The sequence below is a fragment of the Phaseolus vulgaris genome, chromosome 1 (genome assembly GCF_051622355.1).
Source record: "Phaseolus vulgaris cultivar YP4 chromosome 1, ASM5162235v1, whole genome shotgun sequence".
NCBI lineage: Eukaryota > Viridiplantae > Streptophyta > Magnoliopsida > Fabales > Fabaceae > Phaseolus > Phaseolus vulgaris.
This window is the reverse complement of record NC_143498.1, coordinates 35,202,824-35,225,415: the sequence shown is the minus strand read 5'-3', so window position 1 is coordinate 35,225,415 and position 22,592 is coordinate 35,202,824. Positions and strand designations below refer to the sequence as shown.

The following is a 22,592-nucleotide window of genomic DNA, read 5'->3' as shown; positions in this document are numbered from 1 at the left end:
TCACTAGATGATACAATCAAAGTGAACATAGAAAAGAAAGATCGTTGTGCATAAAAGACCATTAGGTGAAATATCATCACATAAGACGAAGCGTTTGTCAAGACTAAGACATATCAGACGTCAAGCGTTTGTCAAGACTAAGATAATTCTTTTGCAACTCTACTCTTTACAACGTCACCCTTAGTAGTGATCTTATTACAATGCTCCTTAGGATTGGTTATAGTGTTGGCTGAGAATTGGCCAATTTGTCTGTCTACAATTTGTGCAATTTGTGCCATTTGTTTGGCTATTTGTCCTGATCCTGCCTGTTGACCAGGACGCAAGAACCTTGCCTCGTCAAATCTGGATCGACTCTGTGCCGTGTTAGCTTCGGTCCTTCGCCTTGATTCACCTCAAGAACCTGCAAAAGACAGAACGGCGCCGCTGCGGCCGATCACGCTCCGACGCCCAAGTCAGCGACTGAACCACCAAAATACTAAGAGAAAACTAAGAACAGGAACCGTGCAAAATTCTCTCTCAGCGTACTCTAGTTCTCGCAAGCGTAAAAGAAGTAATCTAAAACGCGCGTACCTCAAAGTTCGTTAGGATCTCTTATATACCTGTGCACTTTCTCTCTCCTGACAGTTACACATCTGGACACGTGGCTCGTATCCAGCTGTACACGTGTCACCATCTGGAGCATCCTTGACTTGGGGCGCCACTTCTTACTCTTCAGGCTTTTCGGCTAAGTTACTTATGCAAGAAACAACTCAGCGCATAACTGCCTTGGAGCGTGATCTCTTCTGCGTGGCGAGTACGGGTGCCTTCATACACACCTTCTGTGGTCTCGCCGGCCGCTTTCATGATCTACTTCACTTGCTTCATCGTGCATGCTCGGGTAAGCTGTTCCTCGACCTCAACCTCTGGCTAGCTAGGGAATGACTACCTGACGACTTTATCCTCTACTTCGAAAGCCTGGAACAATGCTCCTTTGATCCTTCGACGATGTCCTTCTTTCGGCGATCTCTAACCATGTGGTCGTCTAGGTTCGCATCCGGCGACTTCATCTCAAACCCAGTGACCGCCGGTTTAGGTATGCTAGAAATCGGAGCACGCCAACTTAAGGATCGACGACTACACGAGCCCCCCGACTTCATTCCCTTCTGCCAACCATAGGCCCTTCTCAACACGCCTACATAATAGCTTGCTGCCACGTCATCAATTCCGACTACTTGGGCGGTACACAAGCCCCCCAGTCTTATGCGAAGACTTGTCAAGCGAAAAGACTAAGTGGTCACATCACTGCCGATCTACGTGGCGCTGGCGCAGAATTCCAAACGTTCGTACCTTCTGCTTTTCTGACGCTCCACCAAACACCTTTTCCAATCGCTCGACACGTGGCTTCATCAATGGTCATCTGTAGCTGTCGTTTGCGCTTCCAAAAACGTTTGAAAAACCCTTAAACCCTTTTCATTTTTACTGTTTCATCATCTTCCTGCCTTCTCAAAATGCTCTGAGTCTTCTCTGCAAACCCACGACACTCTTCGGCTCTCTCAATCCCCACCTCCCTTCAACGCTTATCTGATCATCGAAAGGTACCTCTTTTACTTCCTCTATTGATATTTGCTGCATTTTAACCGATTCGCATCATCCATTATCTGCCTGGTGCATACGCTGTGGGTTGTTTCTTCTTCTTCTCCCTTCTCATAACTTAGGGCTTCGTCTTCCATTACTTTCATCACAACGAACCCTCGTTCGTTCGTTTTTCATCCTTCATCCACAATCGAGTCAATCTCTGCAACCTCTGTTCATCCTTTCTTCTTTTTTCCTTTGCAGTTCCCGCGATGGCTCGTACAAAGACCACCGCGAATCCTCCTCCTTCGTCACGAAACCCTCCATCCCAAGCACATAACCTGCCGCGAGCATCTGGTGCTCCCTCTTCCCAGGCCGAGAGGCCTGCAACCTCTCGCCCCAACCTTACTCAGGCAACTCCACCAGTCGCCGGAGGAGCCCCCATCCCCACTCCAGACTACAAGAAGCTTTACCCACGGGCCAACTCAACTTTGCTGAAGGAGACTTCTTCAGTAAACTCTGCACTGGCGGTGCTACGGCTGAAGAAAGGGGACTAACCCAACCTCTCGTTCCACAAGGAGCACGATGAAAAACTGATGGTGCTGCCTTGCCCTCCCGACGTGCCAATCTGCGCGGATGACAAGGGGAACAACGGCGAGTTGTTATGCTTCATCTACACTACTCTCTTCAAGAAGGTGAAACTCAGGTTTCCCTTCACCCGTTTTGAACGGGAACTATTAACCGAGCTCAACATCGCTGTCGCCCAGCTCCATCCCAACAGCTGGGCATTCGTGCGGGCGTTCCAAATTATGTGCGCGCATTTGGGACTACCGGTCTCGGTAGACGTTTTCCTTTTCCTGTTCGAGGCCAAGAACCCTGGAGATCGCCCCTGGGTAAGCTTGAATGGAATTGCTGGGAGATCGATCCTCTCTATCTTCCAGCAATCTTACAAAGATTGGAAGGGAAAGTTCGTCCAAGTGCGTCAAAATGATCAAGACCCTTCACTGCTCGACGGCTTTCCCTTGTACTGGGTAAACAAGGGAAATAAGGACTCCAAGGAAAGCTTCAGAAGGCCAAGAAGTCCTGACAACATGGGCGAGTTGGACAAGGACCTCTGCCTTTTCTGGAAGAGCGTGGCAACCGCTAACATCACCTTTCCCACCTCTGCAATAATCACCTTCGAGTTCCTCGAGGGCCAACTCGAGGCTCACATAGGTTAGCACTTACTTCGACATTTAGCTTTCGTCTTGTGCTGCATCTCTGTTATCTATTATTGGGCGTCCTGTTTGTTGCGCGCTAGACTTGATTTTTATTTCCTGCACCATTTGTTTGTCTCATTTGCACACGTACTCATACATTTCACCTTTACCTTTGCGCTTACTTGTATATTTTTGCACTGTGCAGATCTCATGCTCGGCAAAGGCAAGTTAGCTGAACTGAGGGCGCTCGCCCGAACCCACAAATTGGCATCGGGTTCTCAAACCGTGCCAAACTCGGTGGTGGAGATTGCCGCTGCCCAGGGAAGATCGCCCCCTCAAGGCCCAGCTCCTCCAGAAGCACTGCCCGCCCCTCAACGAAAGAAGCTCGTCTTGAGGAAACCAAAGAGGAAAATTCCTCAAGTGGTCCAAGAAGACGAGGATGAGGACGATGAGGCGACTGAGGATGGCCTCATTACAAAAAGGAGAAGGGTAGCACCTTCTTCACCACCTGCTCTTCCAACACCAACACCGCCAGTCCAAGCAGTACCCTTGGCAGCTGCACTTCCTGTGATTGAGGGCAACGAGCCCAACTTCATGGAGAACCCTCCGAGCGCCTCCACGCCATTCGTATCTGCTGGAGAGGGTCCCCCTTCAACTACCTCAATCGCTGAAGCTGTAGCAGGTGGGGATGAAGGCGTTCATCACTCGCCAATACTCATTACCGAGTCCCCTACATCACCACCACGCCAGGAAGCCCAACCTCATCAACCAATTCAAGAGGGTGGCGGTGAGACTCAGCACCAGGCTCCTTCAGCACGCCCACCAACAACAGTTGCAAGCCTTCCCCTTGTAGTCAGAGAAATCTGGGGGCCCTTCACAGCCAAACTCAAAATGATGGCAGAGGACCTCCCCTCTATCATAACTAAAGCTGTGGAGAGCTCCAACAAAAAACTTCATGGTGATATCTCCACACTCGAAGAGGAGAATCGCCTGGTAAGGATCGAGGCGGAAAAGCTATCCTGCAACCTGATGATGGCGGAAATTGAACACTCAAGGGTGGAGGACGCCATGAACACCGAGCTGAGGATTGCGCGCAAGGAGGCCTCCGACCTACGCCAAAAACTGCACCTCCTAGCTCAAGAAAAGATCGAGCTGGAGAGTAAACTGGTTCCCTACCGGCTCAAGGTGGCTGACTTGGAGGCATCAATAAAAGCGGATGCAGCCAAGGTAGAGAACCTTGAGAAAAGGTCGGTTGAGCGGGAGGTTCTCCTAGGAAAGGTCGAAAAGGAGAGGGATGACGCCGTAGCTAAGCTCGCCGAAGCCAGAGAGGAGAACGAAAAGATTGCTACAGAGCTGGCCTAGGCGCGGGAGGAAAGCAAAAAGGTTGCTGATGACCTCGTTCAGACTTGTAGAGAGACTGAAGAACTGAAGAAACGAGCTGACGAGCTGAAGCAGCAAACCGAAGGGCTCAAGCAACAAAACGAAGAGCTTGAGCTGAGCTCTGCCCAAGTCCTCGCCGCTGGGTTCGACGCCGCCCTGGAGCAAGTCGCCTGCCAATATCCCGAGCTCGACCTCTCCATGGTGTCAATATGTAATGAAGTGGTGGATGGGAAGATCGTGCCTTCTGAAGATTAGTCATCTCCATCCACCGCTTATTCCCTGAGAACCTTTTGCACAATCTTTGTAATAACTTTTCTTTTCTTCTTATGTATTTCGAATTGATGCCACCTTATTATAAATCTTTCTGCTTCCACATATGGTATCTCTGTTTGCTTTGCTTCTTCTTGTAAAAACCGCTTAAACGAACTTGACTTAGCAACTCTGCGGGCCCAACTGTTTACTTACTGCTTCGAACTCGGTCAAACCATCAACTTTCGAACGATAGCATTCTAATAACTTGTGAACTTAAGGCAACGAACTTCAGCGTAAAACTACTTACTAAACAACGAGTTTTAGTCCAACTGATAGTTAAGATATAGTTCACCTGATCTGCCCCATCAAAATGGGCTCTTACTCTTGCCATCGTCTGAATTTCTTCTGATCGCCCTAGGATCCCGGCGATGTAAGCCCCCTTTTGCCTTCATAACTTGGCTATTGTTCCCTCATCTGGGGGTAGAGGCGCCTTTCGGATCCTCCTCTACCTCCCTGAGTTTCAGAACAATAAGCCGGATAGCTAGGCGTTCTCTTCGAACTCACCTTAGTCATCCTTTAAACTTCTTCCACCCTCCACACCGTACCTGAGCTCGTTCGAGACGAGAAGGATTTTATCTTGCCTGAACTCGCTCGACGGCGAGAAGGTCTTTATCTGGCCTGAACTCGCTCGACGACGAGAAGGTCTTTATCTGGCCTGAACTCGCTCGACGGCGAGAAGGTCTTTATCTCGTACCTCTACATTGCCCTAAGGGCTACATCTTCTCTCCCCTGGAGGCACTGAGGACTTTTTACTGGTGCCTCTACATTGCCCCAGGGGCTACATCTTCTCTCCCCTGGATGCACTGAGGACTTTTTACTGGTGCCTCTACATTGCCCCAGGGGCTACATCTTCTCTCCCCTGGATGCACTGAGGGCTTTATCTCTTTCTCGCCTCAAGACGCGTGAGGGCGTTGAGGTCTTGTAAACGTTGCTGGTGCCTCCGATCGCCGAAAGACGATGAGGACTTTTAACTTTAACTGATGCCGCCAATCGCCGAAAAGCGATGGGGACTTAAAAACTTTTTAGAAAGCATGCAACATAACTTCAAACTTGCCTTAAATCACATACGAGTGACAAGGTCTTTTTTCAAAACTTTCGTAACCACAACAAGCATGCAATCTAAAACACTTTAAACTTTGGAAAACTCTTCTTTATTGGGTGGCCTCATTAAAAACCCTCCTTAGGGAAAAAAGAGTGCCCCCTTCAAACTGTTTTAACAGAAAGCTTGTAAACTCTTCGTGTTTGTTCTTACTTACAAAGCTTTTAACTGTAATATAACTTGAGGTGTGTGGCGTTCCAAGTGCGAGGAATCGCCCCTCCTTCCAACGTTTCTAAGCGGTAGGCGCCGTTCCCGAGCGCCTCGGTTATTCTGAACGGTCCCGTCCACTTGGGCGACAACTTGTTCTCCATCTCGTACTGGTGGGCCTTCCTCATCACCAGGTCACCTTCTTTAAACTGCCTTGGCATCACCTTCGAGTTATACCTTCGTTCAATCCTTCTTTTCACTGCCTCAGCTTTTACTCTCGCCTCCTCCCCGACCTCATCCAGCAAATCCAGATTCAGCCTTCTTTCTTCGTTCGAGTCTTTCGCTACAAAGTTCTGGAATCTCGGCGAGCTCTCCTGGATTTCCACTGGAATCATTGCGTCGCATCCATAGACCAAGCTGAACGGGGTCTCATGGGTTCCTGACTGCTCGGTGGTGTGGTACGCCCAAACTATACGGGGTACCTCCTCTGCCCACGATCCCTTGGCCTTCTCTAGTCTTCTCTTCAAGCCTCTTAGTAATACCCGATTGGCGGACTCTACTTGGCCATTTGTCTGAGGGTGCTCGACGGATGCAAATACTTGTTGAATTCCCACCCCTTCGCACAGCTTCTTCAACAGGTGACTTGCAAACTGAGTCCCGTTGTCCGACACCAGGCGCTTAGGCACACCAAACCGGCACACGATGTTCTTCCATACAAAGCTTTCGATCTTGTGTGCGGTGATCTGGGCCCTTGGTTCTGCTTCGATCCACTTGGTGAAATATTCAATTGCCACCACCAAGTACTTCATCTGCCTGATCGCCAATGGAAAAGGTCCCAGAATGTCGATCCCCCATGTATGAAACGACCAAGGGCTGTAAATCGACTTCAACTCTTCGAGAGGCGCTTTGTGCCAATCGGCGTGCTGCTGACATTGCTTGCAACACTGTGCATACTTCTTGCAGTCCTCCCTCATTGTAGGCCAGTAGTAACCTGCACGGAGGGTTCTTGCGGCCAGAGCTCGACCCCCGACGTGACTTCTGCATATCCCTTCATGGAGCTCGGCCATGATCCTTGTACATTTCTCTCCGTGCACACATTCCAGGAGTGGGTGTGTGAACCCAAACCTATACAACTCGCCATCAATCATTGTGAACTTGCTAGAATTCTTCTTTATCTTCCTAGCCTCCGTCGGATCCAGCGGGAGAAGGCCATCTGCCAGGCATCGCTGGTACTGCGTTATCCACGTGTCTGGCTCATGCGTAGCACAGACCTGCGTCATGTTCACCCTCTCTCCCCGACATGCTCTTATTCTCGGCGATCTCAAGGTCTCCTGAGTCAAAGACCTGTGACTCCTCGCCGCTTTCTCCGTCGATTTGCTTATTTGAAGAACCAGGTGATCTGCCACAAATGCTCTAGGCGTCTTCAGAGTTTCTTGGATCACCGTCCTCTGCCTACCCCCCTTGCCTGAACTGGCGAGCTTAGCTAGCAAGTTAGCTCGGGCATTCTGCTCTCTGGGCACATGCACCACTTCAAAGGAGACAAAGGAACTCTTCAACTCCTGCACATACTCCAGGTAAGCCGCCATTTGTGGATCCTTGGCCTGGAACTCGCCTGTTACTTGTCCCGTGACCAACAACGAGTCACTCTTAGCCATCAGCACCCTAGCTCCCATCTCCTTGGCCAGCAAGATTCCGGCGATCAGCGCCTCATATTCTGCTTGGTTGTTGCTGGCTTTGAAGGCAAACCTCAGGGACTGTTCAATCAGCACACCGTTGGGCCCTTCCAGGATGACTCCAGCACCGCTACCCTGCTGGTTCGACGATCCATCCACCGAGAGCACCCAATGGAAATCATCCCCCTCAACTCGCGCTGCTTCTGACGAGAGCTCATACTTGATATCGAACTCCGACAGCTCCACCGCCCACTTCACCATCCTCCCAGCTACATTAGGCTTCTTCAGGACTTTCTGGATGGGCAAGTCGGTCATCACCAGTATGGTAATACTGTGGAAATAGTGGTGCAACCTCCTCGCCGAAAATACTACAGCCAGCGCAGCCTTCTCCAAGGCCTGGTACCTCACCTCCGGGCCCTGCATCACCTTGCTGACGAAGTAAATAGGCTTCTGAGCCTGGTCCTGGTCTTGGGCGAGCACCGCACTCACCGCCCTCTCAGTCACAGCAAAATACAACCTGAGAGGGGTCCCCACCAATGGTTTGCACAAAACCGGCGGGCTTGCCAGATACTCTTTAAGCTTGACAAAGGCCTCTTCACACTCCTTCGTCCAAGCAAACTTGTTGTTCCGCCTTAAACACTGAAAGTACGGATGGCCTTTCTCTCCGCTAGCTGATACGAAACGGGACAGGGCAGCCATCCGACCTGTAAGTTGCTGCACCTCCTTCACGGTAGCCGGGCTCCTCATCGCAAAGATGGCAACACACTTATCAGGATTAGCCTCTATTCCTCTTTCAGTTAAGAGGAAACCCAAGAACTTCCCCGCCTCCACGCCAAAAATGCATTTCTCGGGGTTCAGCTTCAACCTGAACTTGGCGATTGTGGTGAACAACTCCTCCAAGTCCGCAACGTGCTTGCTCTTCTCCGGCGAGGTCACGACCATGTCATCTACGTACGCTTGCACATTCCTCCCCAGCATAGGTGCAAGTACCCGATCCATCAACCTTTGGTACGTGGCCCCCGCGTTCTTCAGCCCAAAGGGCATCACCTTGTAGCAGTAGCACGATCTCTCGGTCATGAAGGCGGTCTTCTCTTCATCCATGGGATGCATCTTTATCTGATTGTATCCCGAGAAGGCGTCTAGGAAGCTCAACAACTTGCACCCTGCAGCACTGTCGACCAGGGCGTCTATGCTTGGCAAAGGATACGAATCCTTTGGGCAAGCCTTGTTCAGATCAGTGAAATCGACGCACATGCGCCACTTCCCATTGCTTTTCTTCACCAGCACGACATTGGCCAGCCACTCAGGGTACTGAACTTCCCTGATATGGCCTGCAGCGAGGAGCTTCTGTGTTTCATCCCTGATCGCCTGCCTTCTCTCCTCGTTGAACTTCCTTCTTCTCTGTCGCACTGGTCTGATCTGGTTGTCCATTGCTAGATGGTGGCAAAAGAAGTCGGGGTCGATTCCCGGCATGTCTGAAGCAGACCATGCGAAAGCATCCAGATGCCGCTCTATCACCTTGGCAATCTGGTCTTGGAGCTCAGCCTCCAAGGATCTTCCCAACTTGAATACCTTTCCCCTGATCTCCCTTTCGAGCCACTCCTCGACGGGTTTGGGTCTAGCTTCCCTGGCGATCACCGCCCTGGCGATTCCCAGCTCCCTCGCTTCCTCTGGGCGGTTCCTCGCCTCTTCTTCCCGCTCGGCGTTCTCTCCCTCAGCCTCAGCATCCACCATGGCGACGTCGCCTCCGGCGACCACCTCCATCGTTGCACCAACAACTTGCCACTCTGTTGGCTTGGGCTTCACACCGGGAGGCGGCGTCGTTGTGATGTAACTCACTGACCTTTTATTCTTGAGGCTATTCTCATAGCATTTCTTCGCCTCCTTCTGGTCAGATTTGATGGTGATCACCACTCCTTCCATCGATGGCAACTTCACCTTCATGTGCCTGGTTGAAGGCACAGCTCCTATTCTGTTGAGCGTTGGTCTTCCCAACAGAATGTTGTATGCTGAGGTAGCATTCACGACGAGGTACTTGATTTTCTCCGTCCTCGAGCCCGCCTCATCTGTGAACGTAGTTCTTAGCTCTATGTACCCACTGACCTCCACCTGATCGCCAGCGAAACCGTACAAGCACCCTCCATAGGGCCTCAGCTGGTCAAGGGGCAACTGCAGCTGTGTGAAAGTCGGCCAGAACATCACATCTGCCGAGCTTCCTTGGTCCACCAGAACCCTGTGGACCTTCCTTCCTGCCGTAACAAGCGAGATGACTATTGGATCATTGTCATGAGGCACAACGTCCCTGAGATCTTCCCTTGTGAACGTGATGTCCACGTCTGGCGAGTGGTCCTCGAACATGTCCACCGTCATCACGGACCTTGCATATCTCTTCCTTTGCGACGCGGTGCATCCACCACCTGAGAAACCTCATGCGATGGTGTGGATCTCTCCGTGGGTGGGCATTTCGTGCTGCTGAGCCTCACCACCCGCCGGCTGGGAGCTCGACGCGCCCCCCGTCCTTCTATCCAACAGGTAATCATTTAAGAACCCGCTCTTGACCAGGTCGTCGAGCTGGTATCCTAATGCCAAACATGAGTCCACGGTGTGGCCAAAACCCTGGTGGAATTCGCACCAGGCGTCTGGCTTTGGTCCCAACACCTTGTCACCCACTTTCTTGGGCGCCTTGAGCCTGGCTGCTATATTGGGAATGGCGATCAGGTCCGCCAGTCCCATGACAAACTTATGCTTTGGCGGGCGATTGTATTCTCTGGGGCGTCCTGGGCCCCTGCCCTTGTTTTTCCTTGGATCATAAGGATGGCGGGTCCTTTGATCCCTCTTGGCCGCCGCTGTCTCCAGCACCCTCTGTGGCTGGATCCTGGTCTGGGCACGTGGCCTGGCGGGGGCCACGCTCCCTCTCTTCTCGGCGACCTCACTTTCATTGGCGATGTGGGCCACTGCAAGTCGCCTAACCTCAGCAAACGTGGCGGGGTGGGCCCTGATCAGCGCCTCGCAGAAAGGTCCCGGCAGCACGCCCTTTTTGAAGGCGTAGACCAACATCTCTTCGTCCTTGGCTGGCGAGCGGACCATCTGCGCTCCAAAGCAATTCAAGTAGTCCCTGAGGGACTCTCCCTGGTACTGCCTTATGTCGAACAGATCATAAGACACCCTAGGCGGCGCCTTGTTCACTATGTACTGCTCGACGAAAAGCTTCGAAAACTTCTGGAAATTGGTTATGTGACCTGTAGGCAGGCTCACAAACCATTCCAGTGCTGTTCCCTGGAGCGTGCTCACAAACATCTTGCAATACACAGCATCCGATCCTCCTGACAGCATCATCTGCGTGTGGAACGTGGTGAGGTGTGCCTCAGGATCCTCCACGCCGGTGAAAGTAGCCTTCACAGGTACCACACTTGCAGGGATAGGCGTGTCTGTGATCGCCTGAGCAAACGGCATGGGGAAAACGCGAGGCGGCGTCGACGGTGCGACCTCTTCAGTGACTGGGCGCCCTCTCTGCTCCTGAAGAGCTTGGCGCAATTCCTTAGTCACTTTGCTGAGCTCTTCATTCCTGGCCTGAGAGGCGACCAGGTCCTCATGCATCCTTGCCTGCTCTATGCGCGAGGCTTCCACATTCGCCTGCAGCGCACGCATGATCTCCACCATCTGCGCCATAGTCATGGTGCCTTTAGCAGCAACTGGCACGACTGGACTTGAACGGTTGCTTCTCATCTTTCTCATGAAAACTTAGCAGGTCACAACGAGCGACGAACAAAACCTCCTTTAGCAACGATCGATCCAGCAATCAATCGGTCAGAACTTCGTAAACTCCAAAGAACTTTAAGAACGCGAACTCAATCAGCAAAAACCTTCGCACAAACTCGCAGCTCCACCGCGAACCACTGCTTCTCCACCAAAACCTCTGATTCACCAGTCGAAAATCCGAACAAACGGCGAAGCTTCGATTTCAGCGATTAAAACTCGCGTAAACAGCGAAAAACTTCTCCTCACCGAACACGAACGGGGAAAAAACCTCAATCCTTCGAACAAAACCTTGAACGAACGGTGGAAAACGCAAATCTACCGAACAAAGCTTGAATGAACGATGGAAAATGGTTGCACCAGCACACAACCGCACAGAAACCGCAGAAACTCCAAGAACTTACGCTGTGGATGGGGACAGGTTTTACACGGCCCCACGGTGGGCGCCTGATGATCCTGCCTGTTGACCAGGACGCAAGAACCTTGCCTCGTCAAATCTGGATCGACTCTGCGCCGTGTTAGCTTCCGTCCTTCGCCTTGATTCACCTCAAGAACCTGCAAAAGACAGAACGACGCCGCTGCGGCCGATCACGCTCCGACGCCCAAGTCAGCGACTGAACCACCAAAATACTAAGAGAAAACTAGGAACAGGAACCGTGCAAAATTCTCTCTCAGCGTACTCTAGTTCTCGCAAGTGTAAAAGAAGTAATCTAAAACGCGCGTACCTCAAAGTTCGTTAGGATCTCTTATATACCTGTGCACTTTCTCTCTCCTGACAGTTACACATCTGGACACGTGGCTCGTATCCAGCTGTACACGTGTCACCATCTGGAGCATCCTTGACTTGGGGCACCACTTCTTACTCTTCAGGCTTTTCGGCTAAGTTACTTATGCAAGAAACAACTCAGCGCATAACTGCCTTGGAGCATGATCTCTTCTGCGTGGCGAGTACGGGTGCCTTCATACACACCTTCCTTGTGGTCTCGCCGGCCGCCTTCATGATCTACTTCACTTGCTTCATCGTGCATGCTCGGGTAAGCTGTTCCTCGACCTCAACCTCTGGCTAGCTAGGGAATGACTACCTGACGACTTTATCCTTTGCTTCGAAAGCCTGGAACAATGCTCCTTTGATCCTTCGGCGATGTCCTTCTTTCGGCGATCTCTAACCATGTGGTCGTCTGGGTTCGCATCCGGCGACTTCATCTCAAACCCGGTGACCACCGGTTTAGGTATGCTAGAAATCGGAGCACGCCAACTTAAGGATCGACGACTACACGAGCCCCCCGACTTCCTTCCCTTCTGCCAACCATGGGCCCTTCTCAACACGCCTACATAATAGCTTGCTGCCACGTCATCAATTCCGACTACCTGGGCGGTACATGTCCTATCTTTAGATACTCCTAATCTTGGACATGCTATTTTCTTGCGAACTTACAATCTTTGAAAAAGCGTCTTCAACTTTATTCATTCTGCCAGTGATGGATGGATAATTGGATTGATGTTGCTGTTGGAAAGCCCATGCTTGTTGGATGAACTATAGTCTTGTTTTCACCCAAATTTTTTATTTTGATTAATTTTCCAACCTTGAGAATAATTGTTGGAAAAATCACCTTGCCTTCCTTGATTTCCTATATAATTTACCTCAGCTTCAGGTGAGGTTGTCTGATAAGAATAGTGACCATTAGGATTATCATCTCCACCAAAATCACACTTGATAGGTATATTCTGACTTTGGAATGATTGAACAACATGCAAATTTTAAGGTAGTTTGGCCATCTGTGTAGTCAGTTACTCAAGCTGTTGTGTCATAATTTTATTTTGAGCCAGCAATGCATATGCAATATTTAATTCCAATATTCCTCTCTTTTGATGACCTTGTTTGTCATGTTGAGCTTGATAATCAATTGTGGCCAAAGCATCAATAATCCTTATTGCTTGATCTGCATCAACAACGATCATTGTGCCACCAGCCGCAACATCTAGGAGCATCTTTGTATCAGATATGAAACCATTAATAAATATGCTCAGTTGAGCAATATCTTCAAACCCATGATTTGGGTATTTTCTCATCATCCTCTTGAATCTCTCCCATGTCTCACAGAAAGACTCCTATACTCCATGTCTAAACATAGATATTTCAAACTTAGCTTCAATGTAACGGGAGAATGGGAAAAATCTTTGCAAAAAATTTTCCTCCACATCCTTCCATCCGGTTAAACTCTGATTAGGATGATATATAAGCCACTCATTTGCTTTCCCTGCCAAAGAAAAAGGAAATAAACACATGTATATGTAAGAATTGATGGCTTAAACAAGAGGAGGGGTGAATTGTTTATAAAAGATTTTCGCAAAGACTTGATTAAAAATTAATCTTTATCAAAATATTATAGATAAGAAATTAAGGAAAACAATCAATCAATGATACAAAAACTATTTTCAGAATTTTAACCGTTTGAAATTGCGTTTTAATCGGTTGTTTATACCAGTAGCAAAAGCAGAATTATCACAAACAGTTATAAGGAGTTAAAGATAGAGAGATTCACACAGCAGAAGTTATACTGGTTCACTCACTCTTGAGCTACATCCAGTTCTCAGAACAACCTCTGAGTTTCACTACTAATCAAAATCAGATTAAACTAACACACCACAAAGAGGTGACCTTGAAAACCCGCAAGATCCACTCACCCTCTTTGCAACACCACACCCCTCAAGACAGAACACTCTTTGTCTTTACAGGATTTCAAACACAATTACAGATAAAGGAATTACTATTACAAGAATCTAGACTGTTGAAGATGGCTGAAGCTCATCTCTATCTAGTCTTAGTGTGTTTGATGTAGATGTTAGCTATGTTGCTTTGTAGGTTGCTGTATGTCTTAGATGATCTCGTCCTTTAAGGTTGTGTGTATTCAAGGTTGCCTTTTGCTGCATGACCCATCCTAGATGCCAAATCAAGGTAGTAAGATCAAGCTCATGATGTGGTTAAATGGTTTTGGAAAAGCTTTTGAAAGTTTTCTTAAATGGTTTGATTCAGTACAAAAATAAATCTGTTTTATTGAGAAGCAATCGGTTTATTTCTTCTCTGTTAAAGGCTTTTCGAAATTCTGTTAGGGCACCAAAGGTACAACTCAGTCTGTTATTTCAGTTAAGCTGAGCTGGCAACTTTATCATCGTTTAACTTGTTGTTTTCCAAAATCAATCTGTTGTTTTGCTAACTGCTATGTAACTCTTTTTTAAAAGTGGTTAGAAACTGTTCTCTATAAAATAAAATGCCCTTCTCACATAAAGGGATGCTGAACAATCACAGTTTTAACAGAGATACCACATTTTTTGTGTGAGAAAGTCAATTGAAAAGGTTTTGCAAAGGTTTTTCAAAAGTGAAATACATGTGAGCTTGTTCTTGAAGAACCTTGTGCTGGATGAAGGTGTTGGTACTATCTTGGAGCAAATAGAACAACTGGTTTATGTTCTTGCAACATTGTTTCAGGTGTAATCTTTTCCTTATTCATTCTTGTATTGGTTTTAAGTGTTAGTCACTCTAGATAGGGTTTCTTGGAGTGCAAGGTATGTTGGAATAGTGTTTTTCAGCCTTGATAGTTGATGTTCTTGAAGGGTTCAAGAACTGTTGTGTGTTTGTAATTGATTGTATCAGTTTTTAGTGGATTACACCTTGGAGTGAGGTGAACTGGACGTAGCTCTTGATGAGTGAACCAGTATAAAAATTCTTGTGTGATTCTTTTCTCATCCCTGCACTTAATTCTGTAATTTCACATAATCTGTCAAGAAAGGAATCTGTTATATTGAAACTAAATCTGTTAATTCTGGACCTGGTTAGATCTGCTGTTCTAACTTGTTAATCAATCCTCTAATCATAAATCAAGCTGTTGTGTGAATCTGTAATAGGATAAGAAGGGTGAACTGGTTCCTTTAACTAAACTGTGACATTTGGTTCATTACTCTAGATGGCTTATGTTAAGTAAAAATTGATTAATTCTGTACCTTAAACTGCAACTTTATAAACAGTGAAAGTTAATCAATTTGGTTCTGGTATTGCTGCTGGTTGATCTAAACTGTGTTGATCTTGTTTTAATTGTGCTAGATTCATCTGTAAAAACAATCTGTTCCATTTAATATCAATCTGTTCTTTTCACCTCTGTTACATAGTAAATTAAATTGTTTTGTGAAAATTTGATAAGCTCAATTCACCCCTCCCCTCTTGATCTTAGACACTGCTTAACTCTAACATAGACAAGGATAGAAAACACCTGAAATTGCACAAAACAGGAAGCCCTATGATTATATCTTGTTACCAAAGCAAAGCTTGAACAACAATCTTGCAACTTTGAAAACTTCTTTCAAAAAACTAATCTCTCTCTTTGATCTCAAATCTGTATCAAAACTTGTTGTATTTGTTGTGTATTTTGCTTTGAAAGAAGGGCAATATTTATAGCACTTGAAATCTAGCCGTTTAAGGTAGTTTTAATAAGCTAAACTAGTTAAAACATGTTTTCAAAAAAATGTTATGGAAACTCACATTTAACCGGTTGAAACCACGATTTAACCGGTTGAATGGGTCAGGCAGTTGTATAACCAATTCAAAAAAAAGTTTCAAAACCTTTAAGCCAACTAAGTGACAAACAACCGATTATATCGATAATTCAACCGATTGTTTTCCCTTTACTTGGAAAAACACTTTGTTTCTTTAAATCTGGTTGATCAAGCTTTGTGCAAGGATTAAGAATTGATCTTAACAAAGATTCTAAACAACCAAATCTAAACACAAACCAAAAGCAGTACAACTTCAAGCTTCATGTGGATTTGAAACATCAAAGCTCCTATATTCAACAATCTCCCCCTATTTGATAGAGACAAGTCCTTGGGATGCTTTTAGGAATGTTCTCTGTTTAGAATCTGTTCAACCTGCATTCATGAGAAAACATAGAAACACGGGGTAATCTATTTCAATCAAATAAGCACCAGAAACTAGTCCTCACTAGGTAATTTCCAAAAGGAACATCAGTCAAATCAGATAAGAAACCAATAAACATACAAGCTGCAAAAAATAGATAAACAATCGGTTATTTCGCAGGAATAACCAGTTGAAATTTTGTATCAGAGTTTATAATAGTTTTAAAATTTCAAGGTTAAACCATTTAAAATAGTGTTTTAAGCAATGTTCAAAAGCAGTAAAAGCATACATAAGAACATTACAAATCCTTACAAATCCCAACATATTTCTCCCTTATTTGTCTTCTCAAATAGACAATAGGAAGGATTAAAAACATCATAAAAGGGAAAAAGACTGAGAACAGAATATGAAACCAATAAACTATAAAGAAAGACTGTCCTCTCTTTGAAATTGGAGTTCCATAATCTGATTCTGAACCTCTTCAATTTGTTAATCCAGAGATGAGAAACGTCAATCCATATTATTAAATCTTGATTCACACAAGTCATAGAGATTCCTTTGATTCTCAGCAAAGGTGTCCATGCGGTTGATCATCAATCTTTTAAAAGGTGACATTGTGGTCATCCTTTCTCCCATGTAAGCATCATTATGATTAGCCTCTTGAGCCTCAACAACAGGTTCATCTTGTGTTGCTGCATCTTCAGGTTCATAACCCTCATTTTTCCCACTTGGGCCAGCTTGATCACCATCTTTGCTCACCATTTCCCACCAATTTTATTAAATCCCATTTTGTTTAGGGATCCACTGTTAATCTCACTGGAGGGCTTGATAACTTCAGCCAACTCCCCTTCTATATCCACTTCAAAACAGTGAAGAAATTTGAGATTAAAACAACACAGGGATAGTGGAAATCACATAACCTCATGGATTTTTGCATATGCTCTTTGATGGTGTGGATCCAATTGATCTTCACTTTGTTTATGATGCAATAGATCAACAAAAGATCTTCTTCCGAAAGAGTGGAGTGATTTCTTCCCCTAGGTGTGATAATCCATGATACTATGAAGGCTATGAGCCTTTCATCAAGCTTTAACCCTCTAACAAAAAAGTTTCTCACTTTGGAGAGGGGATTCTTGAGGCAACTCTTATAGAACTGCATTTTGTTGAATTCTTCAACAATTCCAAGGTTCCCTCTGTTGATCCTCAGCCCAGAGTACTTCAATCTGGTCACAATAGACCACACATCATTGGTAATCTCCATGTCTACACCTTTCACATGAGAAACAAGTGAGTTACCATCAAAATTGAGGTTATTGTAGAATACCTTTACTAAATCTGGATAAATGTTTCCAGTTAGCTCAAGAAATCTCTTCAATCTTTGTTCCTTGAGGAGGCTCCTCATAGTGGACAGATTCGGATGCTTCATCCATGTGAAGGACACAAGCTTTGGTGTATTCACACTTTCCTACTAGTTTCATGTAGGTATTTATTGATGAGTTCTGCATCTCCTGAGAACCACCCTTCAAGCTTTCCACCACTTCTAACAGCCCTGGACTTCATCCTTTTAGCAGATGGAGGAGTTCCAGGCATAGCTCAAATCAGAGAGTATCTTTGGCACACTATAAAGCAATTTAAGAGCAGAGGAAAAGATAAGAACAACAAGTTGTTTGTGTGAAAAAACAACAGCTAATTGCATTGCTTTATATAGCCATTATCCTTGGTCAAAGTAGGCACAATGTGGGTTGTTTTCAAAACAGAAAAATGAATCAAATCTGAACCATAAAGTTATTTTTGTCAGTCAAGCAGAAAGTACAAATTCTGACATGTTGATTGACCAAACATTAAAAGCAATTTTAATTTTCAAGATAGGAAGAATCTGATTTATTTAAGAGTAGTTATAACAGAGGAAAATTGTATTCAAACATGTAATTAATACACTATTGACCACAAATATTAATGGGTTTGAACAAAATTATAAATCATAACTTAGAAATTAAAAACAGATTTGCCCAGTACCGACAAAGAGAAAACAATCGGTTGTTTCGAAGAAACAATATGTTGAAATTTTGCACTGATGAAAAGATTTTGTGAAGAACATATTTTCTTGAACATCCATGCAATATTCAACATCAAGGTTTATAATTCACACAAATTTGTATAAAGTATAGAAGAATTGTAAGCTAATTATAATCCAGGCACAAAGAACAACATTGAATTAGATTTAAGAACTAATTGTTCAACAAAGAGAAGAACAAGAAAAATTATTCTTAGATTACAGTTACACTAATGTAAGCAGTTCATGAAATCAAAACAAGGCTTTGATATGTACAAAGATCTTCTTGAGGTACTAATCTTTCTGACCCTTCAAGCAAAGTCAAAAATCTGCAAAACAGAACTTGTTAAATCACAAGGTTTGATCCCTTAAAGAACTTGGGACCCTTTGTGTTAATATGCTTCTAAGGAACCTTAGGATCCTTAGGAATCCATTTTAGGATACCTTTGGGAACAAAAAACTTCCTGATTTTACAGAATCTAACAGTGACCCTTTTTCTTACAGTAGAAACAACAAACAACTAGTTGTTTCGACGTTTTAACCGATTGATTTTTCATGATGGTTGAAAAAGGTTTTGAACATTCACTTTTTTTTGCTTTGTGGGATAAAACCCAAACCAAATTTCCCAAAAACACATTTTTAAGTTGCTAAAACATCTTCAAGATTTGATTTCCTTTTTGAAATTGTATCAACAATTTTCACAAGATATAAAACTTTCTTTTGAAGGGACTCACAATTTTTTTACAAAAACTTGAATCACATTTGCAAGAGGAGTTTTGATAAATCAGTTCAAGATTTTTAAAATCAGCATTTGAATGGTTCAAATCATTTTCCAAAACTATGATTTTCTCTTTCAACTTGTTGTTTTCATTTTTCAATAGGTTATTTAAAAGGGTTAATCTTTTAGCTTCTTCATGGGTTTCTTGAAAAACATCAAGAAGTTGAGAATAATTTTCACATTTGTTGGAAGAAGATGTACTTACTTGGTTTGATCTAGATTCTTCCTTTGCCATGAGACAAACCACTATCTTGGTTTCTGAAGAAGATGAATTAGTAGAAGACTCTTCCTTGTCAATTCAAGCACTCCTTGGATTCTTGTGACATTTCTCAAGCGTATCCCACATTTCTTTAGTTGAGATACATTATGAAATATTGATCAATTCATCAGAATCAAAAGCAAAGACAATTATATTCTTTGCTATATAGTCAAAGTGTTCTTTTTTAATTTTAGATGATGCAGAGTTATTTTCAGGCATATGCATGTAGACATTGTTTGAAATAAAATTCCAAATTTCCTTATCTAATGATTCAATAAAGAAATTAATTCTTATGCACCAAATCTGATAGTTTTTACCACAAAACAAAGATGGTTTATTCAAGAAAGCACCTTCCCAAAAAGAGAGCTTGTAAGCCATGCAAAACAGTTTTTCAGAAAAACAGAAACAAAAACTTGACTATCTTTCAAGAACCTAGCTCTTGATGCCAATTGTAAGAATTGATGGCTTAAATAAGAGAGGGGTGAATTGTTTATAAAAGATTTTCGCAAAGACTTGATTAAGAATGAATCTTTATCAAACAATCATAGATAAGCAATTAAGGAAAGCAATCAATCAATGATACATAAACTGTTTTCAGAATTTTAACCGATTGAAATTGCATTTTAATCGGTTGTTTATACCAGCATCAAAAGCAGAATTATCACAAACAATTATAAGGAGTTAAAGATAGAAAGATTCACACAGCATGAGTTATACTGGTTCACTCACTCTTGAAATTGCACAAAACAGGAAGCCCTATGATCAGATCTTGTTACCAGCAAAGCTTGAACAACAATCTTGCAACTTTGAAAACTTCTTTCAAAAAACTAATCTCTCTCTTTGATCTCAAATCTGTATCAAAACTTGTTGTATTTGTTGTGTATTTTGCTTTGAAAGAAGGACTATATTTATAGTACTTGAAATCTAGCCGTTTAAGGTAGTTTTAATCAGCTAAACTAGTTAAAACAGGTTTTCAAAAAACTGTTATGGAAACTCACATTTAACCGGTTGAAACCACGATTTAACCGGTTGAATGGGTTAGGCAGTTTCATAACCAATTTAGAAAACAATTTTGTTCCTGCCTGTTGACCGGAGCACCTTCGTGCGTCTCTACAAACTGCACTTCAAGAACTCCTTTGCTCCTGCTCCAGCATTCTCCCTCCGCCGCTGTGAACACCTGAAACAGAGAGACAAATGGGTGCCCTCGCGGCCGTTTGCACTCCGACGCTCAAGTCAGCTATTGGACAGAAACACCAAACACCTCTCGTCGCAGAACAACGTAAGCTCAATGTTCAGATAAATGTGTAACTGAATCGTAACTGAAATCTTCACCCCCCTCTAATATGTTAGAATGTATGAAAACGTATCTTATTTCGTTGGGTGAAGGGCCTTATTTACCTTTCTAGTGTTTCTATCGACGTGTCAATCCTGAGACTTGAGCATTCTGTGAGTGCACCTTAGCAAAACTGTTACCCATTCTTAGGGCCATCCCAACGCGTAAGGTTGCCCTGTTGAAGTGCATCTAGCGCGGGGGTGATTGCTTGGGTGCCAACTCATGCGCTCAACCTCTGAGTCATCCGCCTTGGGATTTTCCCGCCTCCTTCACGTGCCATGCATGCGGATCAACCTCAAGGACGTGACCGTCTCATGGGTCGTCTCAGTCCCAATGACTTTTCGACGGTGGTGCGTACTGTCGCGTCCCTACACCTCATGCACGGATCCCTCGTGAATTGGGTCTCTCTCTACTAGTAACTAGGGGTGTGGCTTGAAAACCACCTTTCCTTATCTATCTTTTCTGTTGGAGGAGCCGAGGCCCGAGCCTCCACGCCCTACCTCCGTGCCGCCTCCTCCACGGTCGCCCTACCCGTGGCATAAGGAGACACTTCTCTAACTGGCTACGCTTTCTAGGGGTCCTATCATGTCGACCTTGGTCCATGCCCGAGGCTAGTCAACGCCCGAGGCTGGTCAACGCCCGAGGCTGGTCAACGCCCGAGGACCGTGCGGTACAAGTTTCAAAACCTTTAAGCCAACTAAGTGATAAACAACTGATTATATCGATAATTCAACCGGTTGTTTTCCCTTTGCTTGGAAAAACATTTTGTTTCTTTAAAAATGGTTGGTCAAGCTTTGTGCAAGGATTAAGAATTGATCTTAACAAAGATTCTAAAAACCTAATCTAAACACAAACCAAAAGTAGGAAAACTTCAAGCTTTATGTGAGTTTGAAACATCAAAGCTCTCATATTCAACAGTATACACTCTCAAGATGACCTGACTGGAAACCCATAGTTCCCACCAATTTATAAAAAGTAGCCAAGTGTGTACGAGGCTCCTCATGGTCTATCACTATGAATTGATTGGTACTAATGGGGGTGAGGAATGGAGGCTTTTTCTCCAAGGCCCTATTAGTTGTAGGTATTGCAATGTTATAAAAAAATTTGGGTCCTTGATGTATGGCGTAGTGTCCAAGAGTTCTCCTAGGAGGTTGTGCTCCCTCCACAGCCATGTTGCTCTCTTCTTAAAAAATGTGATTAGAAAAAGAACTCGATGAAAAGACTTCTTTATTACCCTCTCGATTCTTTCGCCTTTAATTTTTGGTTTCTTTTAACTACATTCTTAATTTTTGCTTCAAATAATAGTTGGTCTTTTAAAATTCGACCTCTCAATCTCATATAACAACAGCTAAAGCAAGGGTTAGCAAGAAAAATTCACAAGCAGTAACCAAAAATTTGTATTATATATATATATATATATTATTTTTTTCCAAAAATTTAAAATTAACAGAAAATTAAATTCTAATTTAAAATTAAAAGACAATTATAACAATAAAAAAGAAATAACAAAATTGTAAATCATATCAAAACAAATAAAAGAGAATCTAAATTAAATAAGAAATAAATAAAACAAAACACAACAAATAAAGCTACTAAGAATAAAACAATAAAAACAGAATATTAAATATGGAAATAAAATAAATAAAATAAAATAAAATCAAAATAATAAAAATTTTCACAACATTTAGGAATTTATACTCAATAAATCAAACCTATTCCCCGACAACGACGCCAAAAACTTGATGACTTTCTATAGTGCACCGCGTTTGTGAGAAGTAATAATTATCCCTAAGGACGGATATTGATCCCAGAAGGAACAATGAATTATCAAGTACAATAATCACTAAATATGAAACAAAACAATTAAAAAGAATGTTGAAGTGATTGTGTTGGCAATGATTAATAAAAAAACAAACAAAAAATTAATTGCTTCTATTTGGAAAAAGAGGGATTGGGTTTCAACTATCTCACTCTCATGTATTTTGATTAGCATGTTAATATTAATTTCTTTGATTGAAATTGATGCCCGTATAAAATTTAATTATATCGATTCCTCGCATATAAAATCTTTAAGAATGTTCCCTAACTATCGATACCTCGCATAATTATAAGAACAACTTAGAACGAAGCTCAGACGTTAATA

General features: G+C 44.1%; 1 pseudogene; it reads left to right on the top strand.

The window, feature by feature from the left end:
• The first annotated feature begins 13,161 nt into the window (after positions 1–13,161).
• Positions 13,162–13,267, top strand: LOC137816790 (small nucleolar RNA R71; annotated as a pseudogene).
• Positions 13,268–22,592: the final 9,325 nt, after the last annotated feature.